The following is a 16,577-nucleotide window of genomic DNA, read 5'->3' as shown; positions in this document are numbered from 1 at the left end:
CATTCCCATTCAAGTTTGTACTAATGCACCCTTCAAGAACTATTTGGAGAAAATAAAAAAGAAGGAAAAATAAATTAAAAAAAAAAAAAAAAAGAGCTAGACACTTTGACCTAAGTTTCTAAATTTACCATTTTGCTGTACATTTTTCTTTAAATGTGCCATGACTCAGACATGCATGCACTTGCAATCAGAGTACACAGTGAATAGCTACACACATTTCATGTGACAAGCCCTGTTTGCTTTCTCTATAAAACAGAAGAGGTCACTGTATCTGAAACAAACCTGAACTTGAAGCTAGAGTAATAAGTAACATGAGTGCAAACAGACCAAGCAATCTCACCCTGAAGTCAGCACGAACCAGCTGATATTCCTCACTGCCCCCCTGCAAATGAGGTAAGTGGGAAAAGAAAAGCATTAACACTCGGGAAGCCCAAACAGAGCTTGCTTACAGTCTGATAAATCCAAGGCTGCACCCTTGGAACCACCCTGCCTTCCCATGTGATCCCACTTTGCTCTCCCTACCCACCAGCACAATCCAGCAGCCTGAGTCCCCTTTCCCTGCTCTCATGAAGGAGGGAAGAAGTTTGTTCTAAGGAGAAGTTTATAGTTTACCAGCTGTGTGAACAAAGTCAGACTTATTGAGCTTCTGTGAGCTGAGCTAAATCAATGAAACATCGGAGCTCAAACCTGATGCTTTATTTCCTTCAGTCTGAGGTTCTGCTCACTATAAATGTGATCTGGACCAGCATGTGTGAGATTGTGAAGCAGAGAAGAAATGAAAACAGAATGTGATTGTACGTGAGATCAGCTCCATGCTGATGTGATAATACATTCAAAATTCTCATTTCTGTAGAAAGCTGACCACAGGCACTTCATCAATCAGTCTTTCGATTTGTAATGTGTTCCGTATGGTTCTCTGTCATTACTTAATGGGGAACATCCCCTCTGAAAACATCTGACTCGGAGCTCTGCATTGAGAGAGCTGCTCATGTTTCAACCACGTTTCCCAGAAACTGAACACTCAGCAACATATTCATTTTAGTGACAGCCACCACTAATGAGAAACAGCCCTGTGTTCATCGAATCCTTTACAACCCCCCAAATTTTGTATTAACAGAAAAAAAAAAATAAAATAAAATCACTCATTTACATGATAACCAAATCTCTACAATCTCTTCTTCAATATCCTAAATCTTATACTTAACTGGTGTCTGTACATGTCCTTTTCTTATACCTTATATTTCCCTCACTGTTTTTCATTTCTCATTAGGCCAGTTGTTCTGACATATGTTCTGCATATCAGCAACAGGAAGCTGGGGCAGGAGTTGTTGGGTTTATCACAAGCTGAGAGCTAGTGAAAAAAATCAGTGAGTGCATCAGAAGTAAAAGGCTCACACAACAGTCAGAAAGGCCTAAAGAAAGCAATTAGAAAAGCTGAGGCATTTCAGCGGAGAGCTAGATTATTTTCCTGCATTGGTCTCCTTTGTTCAGAACGTCAGGGGATGACTGATCTCAAACTTGTTTTCTTTTTGGGTTTGTTTCCAGTGTTTTGTTGTTGTGTTTTCTTTTTAAATAAAGAGAGCTATGTAAGACTGCAAATTGCTAATATATGAAGCAAAAATTTAGCAGACCTACAACTCATACAGGTTGTAAGGAAAAAAAAAAAAAAAGAACATGAGAAAACAATGACTGTTGCAGAAGACTGGAGCAAGTGCTGCATCTTCATTTAGAAAAGCCTCTACTGGTTATTCAGGGCATCACTTTGAAATGGTCATTAAAACAAAATAAAAAAAAAAACAGCTGGATGTTCAGTATGTCACAAAGTCTAATCAGCAGGACTTCTGCAAGGAAAACCTGCATCTCACTAATCTGCTAATTATTTAAATCTACCAACAACATGGAGACAAGGATAATTTATTTTCATAATGAACCTGACAGAGGCAAAGCAGGGTAGCAGGCAAGGCAGCCCTATGGTAAGAATGAAAGCAGCAATTCTGCCAGCCTGCGGGCCAGGTGACATGCTCCCTTCCTACCAGGGAATTCAGAAGAATTCATTCCAGGAGTAACTGCTTAGAAATGGAAGGAAGGGTTTTACAATTGTTTGCATTTATGTTATGATCTACACCAAGGCAAGAACAATTTTAATTTCTCCTTTTTTTTAAAAAAAAAAAAAAAAGAAAAAAGAAAAAAGTATTTTAATCAGCTGGCAAAATGCTACTAATTAAGTGCAGGTCAGAGTTGACTTTTTGACTCACATGCTAAGTTCAAAGCATGATTAATTAGCACTTCTCACTTCTTAAAATACAGGAATGTATTAAGTTTCATCATACTAATAAAGCTTACATTTGCTTCCTAAATTCACTGCTTTTAAGATTATGGTCCCTCCAGAACCTCAGTGTAGCCTGTATGCCTAATACTTTACATTTTCACTATGGAAACCAATTATGATCTGAGAAGAAAGAAACAAAATCCAAGAACAGCACATGACACAAAAGACCCTTAACTTGTTAGCTTACTCACTGGGTTCAAACAGAAGAGGCAGCAACTCCACTTGTTGGGATAGAAATCATTGAAATGAGAAACCCTTTGAAAACACATGGTATGAGAAGCTGAGTCTGAAAAAACATGTCTGAGACAAGAGCTGTGATATGTGAAATCAGAAAGTTTCAGGTGATTTGAGATGCAAGAAGGAAAAAGTTAGAAGTTAATAATTCTCCTGTAAGAAGCTAAGTATGTGAGATAGGAAATGAGAAAAGTACTAGGACTAGAAATTAAAAGAAGGTGCTTAAGGCAGAGAAAAGGCCTCAGAAAGAGACATAGCACTGAGGAGTAAGAGGCTTAGATTCTCTACAACAAGCTTAATTTTAGATGGGCTGAAGAACATTTAAAAACAACCAAACAAAAACCAATTTGCACCTCTGGGGTGATAGAAAGTACTACCATATGAAAGGGAAAGCTCAAAGAAGGGGGGGTGGGGGTTGATGAGACAAGGCTACCCAGCTCTCAGAAGTTTTTGCAGATTTACATAAAGAACAGCTACTGAACTTCAAGATGTGACAGGTATTATTTCACAGATGAAACAACAGCAGTTGATGGAGAACAAAAAAATATTACAAGGTTTGTCAGAGGAATCAGTTCTGGAAGCAAAGCCAAGAAAACAAGAACAGGAACATTGTCACAATGCACAAGCAAAACATATAGCAGCCAAGAGCCATCACACAGGCAGCGGGAACAGATATCAGCACCCTCAGAAAGAGAAGGGGACAGACAGGACCCATGTTAAATGTTGGGCTAATCCAGGTAACTAGTTTGCAGGTGCAAGAAACTAGGTTGAAATGGTGTTGTCACAAAACAAGAAGCTGATTGGAAGCAGAGCTGAAAATGACTTTTACTGTGTACTTCACTGCACTGCTTATCACACAGGTGACCTTTTAGTCGACTTCATTCAGAAAGTGCATATGTGTGCTGTGTTGAATTTGGGCTTCTTTTTTTCATCTCATCTTTTGCTGGCACAGAATAGCTTTAACACATGGTAAAGAGCTTGTAGGTTTTATGTGTGCCTTGTACACATGTGTTTTTTGGTGCCTTACAAAAACCCACCCATTGGTCTACCAAGGACTGAAGGTGCAGGTGGAGGAGGGATCATACTGGAATTCCCGGCTCCTTCTGGTCTTAAACCCATCCTAGAGAGAAACTAGGACCTCACTGACAGACCAAGGATAAATGAGTAAATGAAGGCCATAAATAAGCAGTTTAGTGTTTTTGTGGCTTACATCTCATGCTCAGCCTGCTGAAGGCAGCCTTGGTGTTGCTCCCATCGCACTCCGTTTGCTAAGTGTCTGCAGGGCAGCGAGCCCTGGGCTCCTGCTGCTACCACCCTCTTCCCATTGCTGATAACTAATTACCTATAACTAACAAGAGCTGTCTCTGTGTTCCCATTACTAATAACTACTTATTAGTGTTATTGTTGTTGTTATTATGCTAGCAGTAAGCTAATTAAATCCCAAGTCTCCAGCTCAGTTTTTATTAACATAGAATTATCATCAGCAGGTAAAACATGGCTAAGGTGCTGGGTGCCACGATATAAGAAGGACATAAAACTGTCAGAGAGTATCCAAAGCAGGGCTACAAAGATGGTGAAGGCATATGAAGAGTGGCTGAAGTCACATGGTTTGCTCAGCCCTGAGCAGAGCAGGCTGAGGGGAAGCCTCATGGTGGTCTGCAGCTCTCTCACGAGGGGAGCGGAGGGGCAGGTGCTGAGCTCTGCTCTCTGGGGACAGCAACAGGACCCAAGGGAATGGCATGGAGCTGGGACAGGGGAGGGTCAGGCTGGGGGTTAGGGAAAGGGTCTGCATCCAGGGGGTGCTCAGGCACTGGGACAGGCTCCCCATGGCAGTGGTCATGGCACTGAGCTGGCTGGAGTTCTAGAAGCGTTCAGACAACGCTCTCAGACACAGGGTTTGGTTTTTGGGTGGTCCTGTGTGGAGCCAGGAGTTGATTTCCATGATCCTTGTGGGGACCTTCCAACTGAGAATATCCTACGACTCTATGCAAGATTTTTGTTCAGATTTACTCTTCCATTTTCAGAGCCACATGGCTACGCCATCATTCTGCATGTGTGCCATTCACCACCAGTAATAAACCTAGCTAGTTATCTTTCAGGAAAAGAGCTGCTTCTGTGTTCCTCTGCTCTGAGGGTAGGGAAAGTAATTTCTGATCATAATATTTTTTCGGTTTTTATGCAAGTCAGTGGGTGACTCATGTTTCTGTTTGCAGTTCAGCAGCTGCAAACTGTCCCCCTGAATCATCAGTTTGGATGAAGCATTATTGTCCTGGTCTTCATCATTGGTAGAAAGGGCATAATTAATTGACCCTTCATTTCATAGCCTTATAAAACATTCTTGCACAATTAGACTAGACAGCTTTTGTTTGGAAGGGTTGCAATGAAATACGAGCATTGGATTGTAAGGGTGCAGTGTCAAAAGAAAGTTAATCACAGTTATTCTCTTCGCTTCTTTTGGCGCTGATTTAAGAAATTGCTTTGATACGAGGTTAGTACAGGAAAGAAGAATGGTCATTTTGAAGGGATCTTATTGCAGCCATAGCTGAACATTTTAAATAACTTTCATCTTTGGCATGTAAGCCTCTTGAGTTTTGGGTCCTATCATAAGCTAACTTTTTGGAATGCAGTTTTGAGTGCATAAAGAGGTGTAGGGACTTACCAACTAGGGCTCCCAATTTCCAATATATTAAATGTTCACTGTGGGGATCTGAAACTTGCATCCCATTATTAAGCCTGACCTTTAGTGTGCCCTGATGTTCAGCACCCTTCACTAACTTTGAGGGGGTATTTATGCCATGCTGCTTGTCATGTATGACTAACATAGCAATGTGGTTGATTTTCACATCTTGTTATGTGCCCTCTGCATAAGAAGGACTTTACAACAACTGTTATTAGTGATAAAAATAATAATCATCACCCTAATTTATGTTATTAATTACATAGAATTACAGGAAATTATTTAACATCACATCTGCACATAAAAATTACATGTTGCCCCAAAATATAAATTAATTTTAAATGCTTATGGAAGGTTGCTAAGTAACAATAAAAAAACCATATTTATTAGGATTAGCACACTTAAACACACATTTCATAAATCTTATATTGCTTAAACAATAAGCGAACGCTAATTTTATAAAAATATGACTTAATATTAGTAACCTTTTTACTGCATCAATACAGATGTAACCATTGGAGAATAATTATTGAATGAATATATTTCTCAATTATCAAATATATTTCTCAACAAATATATATATATATAATTGGGAAAAGGCAGATAAATGTCTTCTTGTCTCTCACTGCTTTACTGTTTAAATATTTATTCCAGAGAATATACAGTATTGTTTACCATATTTTCATGTTATGCCATATAAATGTAATATACCACTGTTATATAAATATATTAATAGCAGTTTCTTATTCTGTGTTAGCCATCCATAGGCATTAACTATGGGAACATGTACAGATCTCTTCATTCATTTCTACAGAGGTCAGCAGAAGATAATGAAGTTATGATGAAAAGCGCTATTGTATTTGATTGTCTTTTAGCATATAGGCAGACCAGTACTGCCCAGTACTTCCCAGTACTTTCTAATCATCCTGTTCTCTGTTTTTAAAATATTCAGGTGTTTAAAAAAAAAAAAAAAAAAAAAAAAAAAAAAGTTATTTGCTTTAGTTAGATGGGTGTCACCTAGTAAGCCCTATTAGATTGCAAAACACAATGTTTTTATATCTCTTTAATCATTCCCTGAGCACAACAATTGTATGAATAATTCATTATTGGCAAATAAAATAAGACCATAACTCATTTCTAGAGATGTTGTGTATTTATCCCAGACTCACAATGTTTCCAGACTCCCTTCCTTTAATGTTTTAGTTGCATGTATGCCACACTGACTGAGTTAGGGAAGCCGACAAATGGAGATCGGCACTCGCCAGAGCAGCCCAAGGATGGTGTTTAGCTGCACACACAGCTGTTGGAGCAGCTCTTTGTGAGGGTTACCAGGGGATGCCCACTGAAAGCCTGTTTGTGCTTTACAGGGGAAGCTACGGGGGGAGGGAGGGCTTCTTTACAGTCACTCAAATGTATTTTCTGCTAATGTTGTACAATCTCCTTCCAAGTTTTGAGTCTCCCGGCACATTTTTATGCTCCCTGTGACCTCATCATTATATAAAACATGACTTGGAGAAAGAGAAAACAGGTGGAGGCTCAGTTTTAGTGCTTCCCATTCTTCCCGTACTGCTTCTTCCCACACGGCTGCCCTCCTCCTCCCCTTCCCTCCCCCACTTCAGCTACCCAACAAAAAGCAACAAGTGAAAAACTAACCAGGGAAATGTTTCACAAAAAAACATTCCATGGCACCCTCTCCCCATTACACATACAAAGCCAGCCTTAGTAATAACCGCAGCCATCCAACAAATCCTAAAACCCCACATAATGAACGTACGAAAGTGTGAACTGCTAAACCGTGTTATTCAGTTAGTTCTTGGCAAAACAGTTTTAACATAAATAGGTTTGACATGTGACTAGAAATAGACACTTTTTCTCTCTTTTCTTCTTTTCTTTCCCTCTTTTTCTTTCTTCTTTCTCATTTCTTTCTCTTCTTTTTCTTACTGGAAATGAATTATATACAGAGCTCTCTGGTGCATAGACAAATGAGACTTAGCATATTTTTAACTTGATTACATTCTGAAGTGATGTATAGAGGCACATAGCTACAGCAAGTGATTCCATGGGGAGAGAGGGGGAGGGAGGGAAAAGCCCTCCATGGATATGATAAGGAAAGCTGGGATGAATTGTGGGCTCTGTTCTCTGTTATCCAAGGGTGGCTAGCTATTGCTGCACTAAAGGCCTTTATTCCCTGCCTGTGGGAAAGTGGTGGGCGAAGGCTGTGTTCTCAGTTACACTGCACATGCAGATTTTAATTAGCTGGATTAAAAACAAGACCGTATCATGTCCTTTAGCAGTATTCTATCTAGAAACAAAAGATTTTCTTTCCTGGCTGCTGCAAGAAGCACAGTGAAGCATTAAAAAAAAAAAAAAAAAAGTCATGGCAGTTCAAGATGAAAGGTCACACATGATAGAAACTCTATGTGAGGGGGACATCATGTTTATCTCTGTGATAAAGGAGTTCTGTCCAGGCAGGTCAGCACAATGTGTCTCAGCTATAGGAAAATATAAACATATGGGGTGGTGGATAGATGGTGGAGTAGGGAGTTTGGCAAAGTGGGTTCAGCTGTGGAAGTAGAGAGGGGAAGAAAAAAAAATTGTCTGAGAGAGAATATAAGCTAAAAGGATCCAGCTTTAAAATAGCTAGATAGGTCAGAAAGAGCATGAGTTGAAGCCAGGGTGATGCCTGCCTGGCAGAGCTCAGCGCCTGTACAGAATGAAGAAGCATCCAGCCTGCAGTGGCACCTTCTGCTAGGAGCAGGGAACATCAGCATGGGCCGCTGGGCTCCATCCTCACACACCACAGGATGCTGAGGCCTGGGCAGAGCCAGCACCCTTCTGCCCACGGGAAAAACAGGGAGATACCCATCCCTGGGTCAAGCTTCAGGCCTATTTCTAATTCCAGAGCACACCCACGCTGGAAGGTGCTTGGGCTGAAGTCCCTTTGTTGTTAGCTGAGCCACTACAACTATTGTTGGCTTTGTTGTTGTTGTTTTTAAATGTAGGCCCAGCTCGCCCCCAGTGAAGACCAAAGGAATCTGCGTGTACTTCCAAAGCAGCGTTTACAGCTCTCTCACCAGCAGCCTCCAAGGCTTTGCCCTGGAATGCACTGAGCACTTTCAACACCACCGATATCAGTGGGAGGGAGATGCAAGTCCTCCTAGGCTCCTCTCAAGATCAGACTGCACAAATAAACACATTATGGCCTTGCAAACCTTAACTTTACTTGTCTCACTCAGTCTGAGCAGAGTCACTGACGCGCAAGCAACCATGGGAGAGAGTGCTTTGGACTTACAGTGCAACATGGCAGAGAAAGGGAGCCAAAGGATGATAGATCAAATGTTCCTCCATGTTCCTCCTCTGCTTTGCTGAAGCACTTCCTGCTTTTCAAAGTCCAGCTCAGAAGAAGAAAAGAAAATAAATGAATTTCTATGTAAATCATTCTAGGCAACTGTTTTATCCTTTTCTTCATAATGTTCTCCTTAAAAAAGATTCACACAGCCCAGGCCAGGTATGACTATGTGCATGTTGGGCTCTATAGACTCCTTTATGAGGCTGATCCATGAATAGGTCAATTAAGAAACAAAGAGGCTTTTTAACCTAAGGAACGTTGGGCAAAAGCCCACAATCAAGTTCTCATGGTTCGGCAAGGTGCTGCACATCAAATGACCGCATTAATTAACAGCACACTTAGCCTGTAGCAAACCCAAGGCAAAAAATACCTTAGCTTAAATGTCGTTGAAATCAGTACTTGTCAGCTTTAGTAATTCAATCATATGTCTGAGCTCTGAGAAAAGTAAAGGCTAGTGCTGGAAACCAGAAACCTTCTGGATAAAACAATACTGTTTTTCATTTTGAGCAGCAATTTGGTATAGTAGTTACCTACCTCACAAACTGATAATGCAATGATTAAAATGTCCCAATTCTGCTGCCGCTGAGATCATTGGAAAATCGTGGTTTAATTCAATACATGCAGGTCATTTTCTGTAATCTCAGTAATACAGCATGGCTTAATATAATCATTTTGTATGATGAGCTTTTTAAATCAACTTGTTCTCCAGTGCCATTTATCTTTAGAATAGAGAAAAAGATTATAGCATGAATTGCCTGATTCTTATTTATATTGCTGCAGGCAGAAGTATAGCATAGTACTGTGAAGGATAGTTTTACATGGGTTAACCGGGGTACCAGGTGCAGAGAGTTAGCTCTGCAAACATAGCAGCCTCTCTCCAAATTAGCACAGCCATCCCTGTAGAATACTTCAGGTTTATCCAAACCCACCCCCAGCATTTCCTTCAACTCTGAAAGCGTCTTGACACAGGTGTGAACACACTCAAGTTCATTTTTCAGGATTTAAAACAAATTCCCTTCCCAGATATATATATTAAATAATATAAAAAAAAATAAAAAATAAAAAAGTGACACAGAAATCAAAGGTAGTTTTATGCTCACATCAGTTTCAAGTGCTTATGTGACCTCAAGTACCTGGCATGTTTGTATCTCAACACCTTGCAGCTTTTAACTCTTTATCCAAATGGGGTGCATAGTCATATACAATCTAAGTTACTTGCTTGAAGCTGCAGGAGCTCTTCCATCAGAGAAGAGAGATGAAGCTGGCTTTACCAGAACCTAAGCCTGTTTGATAACCCTGTGGGTCATTCAAAACTAACAAGTTTTGAACAGGAAACAACCCAATTTCATTACTCTATGATATTTTTTTTTTAAATGTTTATTTCAGTACTCATTTTGTAATAGATAGAATGAGAGGAAAAAAATAATCCAAATATGAGGGAGGTAAGCAAAGTAATAATTACACTTCTCAGCGGCTTCTGGTCACCGAGGCCAATAGGGGTTTTCTGTTGGCTCCTGGCAGTAGGACTGAGGTTTCACTCTGACACTAAATAAACTAAACAGGACTAATGAGACATGGGTTCAAAACCATCCATACTACTAAATTGGTCCCTGGCATAGTTTTGGCTCAAACTTGCTTGTGCTCTTCCAGTCAATGCCAAAGCACAGTTTGGGTATTAACCTATGTCAGGGACTGTCTCCAGTAGGTATTTTGGATGTGGCCACTGTGATTTGAAGGGTAAGAAGAGTTTAGCTGTGTGAATGCAAGCTCTTCCATGCCAGTTGGCATCAAGGAAAAATCTCTGACCAATTTTATTTCATAGCTTATATGCAGTCAGTGTGTCCAGGTCTTCCTTTCCTTTCCAGTCTTACCAAAGCCAGCAATCAATATTGAGTCGAAACACTGGCATCGTGGCATGGCATTCAGTAGGTTGACAGGGTAACATCATTTGACCATGCAGTTCTTCTAAATGCAACATGGTTCATTATATTTTAAATAAAAACATTCTCTCTTATTTGGGGAGGGGACTGAAGCAGACCTAGAATTAATAAACAACAACATAAAATAATACAAATGATTGAAGAATGAATAGCCAATCCGTTTCAACTAATTAGGAGCTAGTTCTCTGTTACTATAAAGCTGTCTGCACAATGAAAAAATAGATATCTGGATAGTCTTTTTAATAAATACAAACTGTGATGTGTAAATTCCAGGTATACTGTTAACAGCATTAAAAATGCAAACTTTAAGTATTGTAGAAAATTTAAAAAACAAACAAACAAACAAACAAAAACAGTAGGTTCTAGATGGAAGAAAACAAGCATTTTAAACAAAAACCTTCTCATTTAAAGCAATAATGATCAACATGTGGCTTACATGTACTATATGGCAGCTGCAACAACATTCATATCTCAGTGTGCCTGCTCTTAGGCAGAGAAAAAGAAGTGCTGAAAACAGTAGCACTCCTCATGGATCTGTTCCAGATCCCACAGAAGTCATGGAGAACCCACCCTCCATGCTTGCTTTCACATTCGGGCAGCACAGTAAATGTTGAGCTAACAGACCACAACTATGAAGCTCTCTCCCAACAGCCAAGCACATAAGAAACATTTTAAAGTCAGGATTTTGGGGGGAAAGAGAAAGAACAATAAAAATGTGGCACCACAGCCACCTGGTTCCTTCGGCAATCTGTCTTGCATTAACCCTGACACCTACGAAGGCCTTGAAGCCTTCAAGATCCATCAGATAAATCATCATAGTGGAGTTTTCTTTTTGGGAGATAACGGAGGTATGTTTTTGTTTATTATTATCCTTCATATGATGTTTCAAAACACATTATCCCTACTAGAAACACTCATAACACAATATCAAATGGTCACAACGTGAACGTGAGTCTTGGATCAGCTGGCCTACATGTTCTACAAGGATCATTAATTTAAAGAGTCTGCTGCTGGTCAACTAACAATGACATCTCTCAGGAATTGTTCTCAACTCTGTAATGCACTTCTGATGCTTTTGCCCAACTACCGATCATGTTATGGGGAAAGAGAAGGCAGTGGGCTAGTTGACCTTTTCCACAAGTATACCACTGTTGTACTGGGGAAGAAAAGGGCTGGCTCACAAAGCAGATATGATCCTTCTACAGCTGCCCAATGACAGACCAGATCCTAAGAACTGTGAAAGATGAGCTATGGCAATTTAAGAGCTACATCAGAGAAACAACAAAAGCACAAGGTCACACACCCCTAGGTTTTGCATACCTTCAGTGCAGGTGGGCTGAAGTTACTGAAGAGGGGCTCCAGCAGGCATGAGTGTATCTACGTAGCAGTGAAGTAGATTGCAAGTCCATCATGTTTGGCTGGCTTAGCTTTCCCACAATAAAAGTGTTTTGTGTCAACATGAGTCAAGCTAAGAACATGGGTCCTCATCTCTTGATCAGGTGTATTCACTCAGATGGTTTCCTCCATCTGCTCTGCAGATAAGATGCCAGTGTGAGGTAGAAAGCGGTACAGAGGCCTCCAGTGCTGGTACATCACATCAAACACCAGGAACTGAAGAAATGGCAGCCTATTGTGTGTGGACTTAAAATCACACTTGGGAGAGGTGACAGGAGGTAAACTAATTTCTAAGTAGTTTCTTAAATAACTAATACAATCTGCTTCATTGTTGTTTTTTGTTTGTTTGTTTGCTTGCTTTTTACATCAGATAGCATTTCAAGTTGAGGGTGTTCCCACCAAAAATACACACCAACGTGAACTCTGTAAACCTCTAACCCAACATATTAGATTTGAAAGCACAGGATTACCTTGATAAAGGACAAATCACTGAAGGAAAAAAAAAAAAAAAACAAACAAACAAACAAATAAAACATAACTGATATTAAACCATACAAGTAAGGTAACAAATGAGAGCTCTAAATAATTTCTTGCACCTCTGTTCTCCAGAGATCAAAAAAGAATAAACATTTTCTTTGGGGTCTCAGACCTGATAGTACTGTGGCATGCACAATGCAAATACACTTTGCTTCAAGAACTGGCACCAGCATTGCTATTGTGTAGCACAGCTTTAAACCTGCTCTGAAGCAATGTTGTAAATCAGGACTCATTCCACCAAAGTCAATGGAGCTAAGTGACCGTAAAACTGGTATGAGAGAGAAATCAGGTTGTTAACCTCTAAGTAGAGTTTGCACTCCTCTCACAGCCTCTCTTTGGTCAGGCTATATTTTATTCATTCAGAGTGTGAAATGAGAGCCTCAAGCTAGGAAATGAGTATTTGATTGTTGTAGAGCTATGCTTGGTATAACTTAATTATATGAAAATTTTAGCATAAACTTCTTGGCCCATATCCAGTAATGCTGCCTAAATTGGAGTGGAAGTGTCTGGTTCTAACCTCAAACAACAACTCAGACCATCGTCTGCCCACACAGCCTAACAATATGAGAACTGAAAAGCAACTGAAGGCTTCCCTCTTTGACCTGGAAGTTCCCACGACATTTCCCCAGAAACATTTAAGTGTCCCCCAAGGAAAGAAGAGAGACAACTTACCTATCAAATAGTGGCAGGAGATAGCTGTAGGATTCTGGTCCTTGCTCTCAGGAATAACATGACCTTTGAGGTTACACTGTTATTGAAAACAGGAGACGAGCCAGGAACCAGAACCTCACAACATCTACCATACCCTCCATGTTTTAAACGTGGCTTTTAATTGGTGTTTTATTCCTCAAAAGATTAAATGGTGTTTTATTACTCAGAAGATAATTTTTACCTGAAAAAATTTCAGGGTGGGATGAGGTGCTTAATGCTCACTGTTGGTGAGCTGGAAGGGAATTTTCCTTAAGGAGTACTGAGGCACCTTCATTGCACTGTAGGATTAGAACACATAGGTATGCAATTTAGGTTGTCTAAAGTGCTCCACAGGAGACATAAAGTACTCTGAATTCAGGTAATGCAGCCCTATGTATCCATGGGTCAGAAAAATAACTTCTTACAAAGAACCTTTAAACTCCATGAAAATGTCATGTTAATGCTCAGCAGTGGTCAGAATCAGACAGGATGTCAGGAGTCCTATGGAAGGGAAAAGAGAACAAAGCAGTTTTGTTCATTTGCAAATGCCATTTTATACATTCACGGTGAATACCATGTACACCTCTGATCCCCTCACCTCCAAAAGGGCGTAGCAGAAGGAGTAAAGCTACGCAGGGTGTAACAGAGACTATGTGATGTGTAGACAACTTCTTTATATGGAGAGCTTAGGTCACAGAACATTCCTTAGCTTGGAAAATGGATGAGTGATGTGTATTTAACATTAAACTGTGACCAAAAATATGAAGACAGCGATAATATAAAAGCTAGAAAGGCATGCTAGGAAGACTAAGGGACATGCTTTCCCTTTACACAGCCACACTGTATTGCAAAGGTTAAACTGTACAAAAATACAAAATACAATTAGATATGCTCTTAAAAAAAGATCCATAAATGGCTACTGAATATAGAGATAAGGGATCCTTCAGTTTTTCTTCACATGCACTTTGAAAATCTGATCAGTCACTCCATTTGGAAGAGATTCTATAGGCACTATCATTTCACTAAGTTTATAAAAATACCTTAGACAACAAAACAATGTTATATAGTAAGATAGCAGTTTTACATACATAGCCAAAGGGAAAAAATGTTAACTAGAGTTTAAGAAGCTGCCACATCCAGATCTGGATTTTAAGTTATTCACTGTTCAGAGGCATCTGGAACATATTTAGTGATTAGCATTATTAGCTATATGTTATGTGATAATGTGGGAGTGTGTGCAAAACCAGTCAGAACACAGCTCCTGATTTCTGATTTCCAGCTATGTTGTAATTTTAAGGCATTTATTCATCCTGTTTGGTTTTGGCCCTAGTTTGGCTGGAAAGGCATGATAAAAGAGCTATCAAAAATGTGAGAAAATGTCAAGGAAAATACACAGCTTACGTATATATGTTCAGCAACCAACTGTCCCAAAGAGCAATGGTAACCCCTGAATTTTTGCAGCTCTAGCCTGTACACCTCTGTCACTGCACAGAGGGGAGGAATATACCAGAGAGGAAAGGGGAAAAGCCCTGGACCAGGTTAAGTGCGTGCATTTCAAGAGTTTTGCTGAGCTTTCACCCTGGCTGCCAGGCCACCCTGGCACTAGTGTTCTTTCCGCAGTGTTTCAGTTTCTGTTTTCTCCAGGTGTTAAGGAGCTTTCTGTTTTATCGGGGGTAAATCTGGGTTTGGCAGGCACAAAAAAAAAAAGTGCTGTTCACTTTCTCTGGGAAATGTAAACAGCATCACACCCAGCTAGCACTACCAGTTAGTGTAACAGCAGAGAAGGCTGCTGTTCATATCTGGATTTCACCTCTTGAGCAGCATGAAAAGTAAAATAATTAGTTTGAAAAGGCTCATCCATTTATCCTGCTGACACAAAGACCTTCTTTGTTTTATCTTATGGGATTTTAAGGGTCTTGTTTCCCATTTTTGATTAAAAAAAAAAAAAAAAATGCTGCAGTGTAAAAAAGCAGCAAAGCCTAAAAGCATTCAGAGAGGGTGCAGTAGTTTTAGCCTTCTGTTTGTATGATTCCAATAGGTGTATTTAAATGTAAATGCTACCCTTTCACCCCTGAGCCACCTATTCTTGCAGCCAGCAGAAAGAGAGCATTCATGGTATAATGTCTTTATGAGGACAGATCTTCTACTTAATTTCTCATGTGAATCAAACTCTTTTATACACATTTTTGTGAGATTAAAAGAACAATATTAGTCTAGTGGCTCAGCAGCCAGATCACTGCCCCATCACACGGGAGACTTGGGGTCAAAAGGATGGCAGGCAATTTAGCTGGGAAGTGGCGGACTGAAACCCCGCTCACTGCACGGTTCAGTCCTCAGCTCCCTCTGAAGCATTTAACTCTGCACTGCCTGCTCCCTGGGGCCAGCCACAGCCACCCTGCCTCCAGCTCCTGACTGGAAGCTCCTAAGCACAGCTCCCTCGCAGAGGCAAATCAGGTGAAAGGCTTGAAACCCCCAGGTGTCAGCTGGGATCCTTAGCAGGGGGACAACGTGATGCTGAGTTTGACGGAGCAGCTTGGATCCTGCTATGGCAGGGCAGAGACTCACTGAAGCACGAGGGGGCTGAGTGCTCTGTATTAAGGGACTGATTTCTCAAGCAGATAAAAAGAGTTGATTCAGTTTGGCTAGACAAACTGTAAAATAAATTAGTTAAGCACAGGCCAGGCCAATTGTTTTAACACACTTCACCTCCCCTAAATCAAATTAAAGTGTTAAGGTTTTTCAGAATGATTTTCCCCCATCTGAAGCACAGTTGCATGTGACCTCAGCTTCACACCACCTCCATGCAGCACTGAATGCAGCTTGTAGCATGGCATCAAGATGGCTGCAAGATGCCTGCATCATGTGCTGGTGTGTGTTCAGCACTGCTGGGTACTAGAATTATTTGTCATTTTGGGATGCTGCTCAGAGGACACACTGATAGGGCACTTTGTGAAGGGTGACATTCAAATGCTTAACACTATGACATTTTTCTCCTCAAAGATCTTATAGTCCAAGTCCAAGCCGTGTTATTTTCCCCTTCCTCAAGCCATGTGACACCAGACAGAGAAGTCTGTGTGTGCCGCAAGTGCAAGGCCCTGTGTCAGGCAGTCCCGCTTGCTTCCTTCCCTTCTCCTTCCCTTGCTGCACAGCCTGTGTCTTGGTGTGGCACTGATCACATGAAAAGCAAGGGGAAATAGCCTATTATTTTAGGAGGTGCGGGACCAAGCATCTGGAACAGTGAAATACTTGGAGAGCACTTCTGTAAATGTTTTAAGCTGTAATATATTAAACAATTAAGAGGTGTTGGTATTTCTGTGCTCGAGGGCATTTGAAACAGGGAAGTTGCCTTTAAAGGCACCAAAGCGGAATGTGTATGGTCATGCTCTTTAAAAGAAAAACTACCTCTTTTTTTTCCCTCCTTTCAGC

General features: G+C 40.5%; 1 long non-coding RNA gene across 1 annotated transcript in view; it reads right to left on the bottom strand.

Annotated features, from left to right (window-relative positions):
* Positions 1-16,577, bottom strand: part of LOC311433484 — a 55,835-nt gene that overhangs the window by 28,646 nt on the left and 10,612 nt on the right. Inside the window, exons 5-9 of the long non-coding RNA XR_014690776.1 lie at positions 13,354-13,652; positions 11,850-12,061; positions 10,461-10,627; positions 9,124-9,308; positions 8,533-8,635 (exon numbers count right to left, since the gene is read on the bottom strand). This is a non-coding gene — a long non-coding RNA (uncharacterized lncRNA). The remainder of the gene's footprint in view (positions 1-8,532; positions 8,636-9,123; positions 9,309-10,460; positions 10,628-11,849; positions 12,062-13,353; positions 13,653-16,577) is intronic.

Source organism: Aythya ferina (assembly GCF_964211825.1).
Source record: "Aythya ferina genome assembly, chromosome: 3".
Taxonomy (NCBI): Eukaryota; Metazoa; Chordata; class Aves; order Anseriformes; family Anatidae; genus Aythya; species Aythya ferina.
The sequence above is the reverse complement of the archived record's forward strand: the minus strand, read 5'-3'. Positions and strand labels throughout refer to the sequence as shown.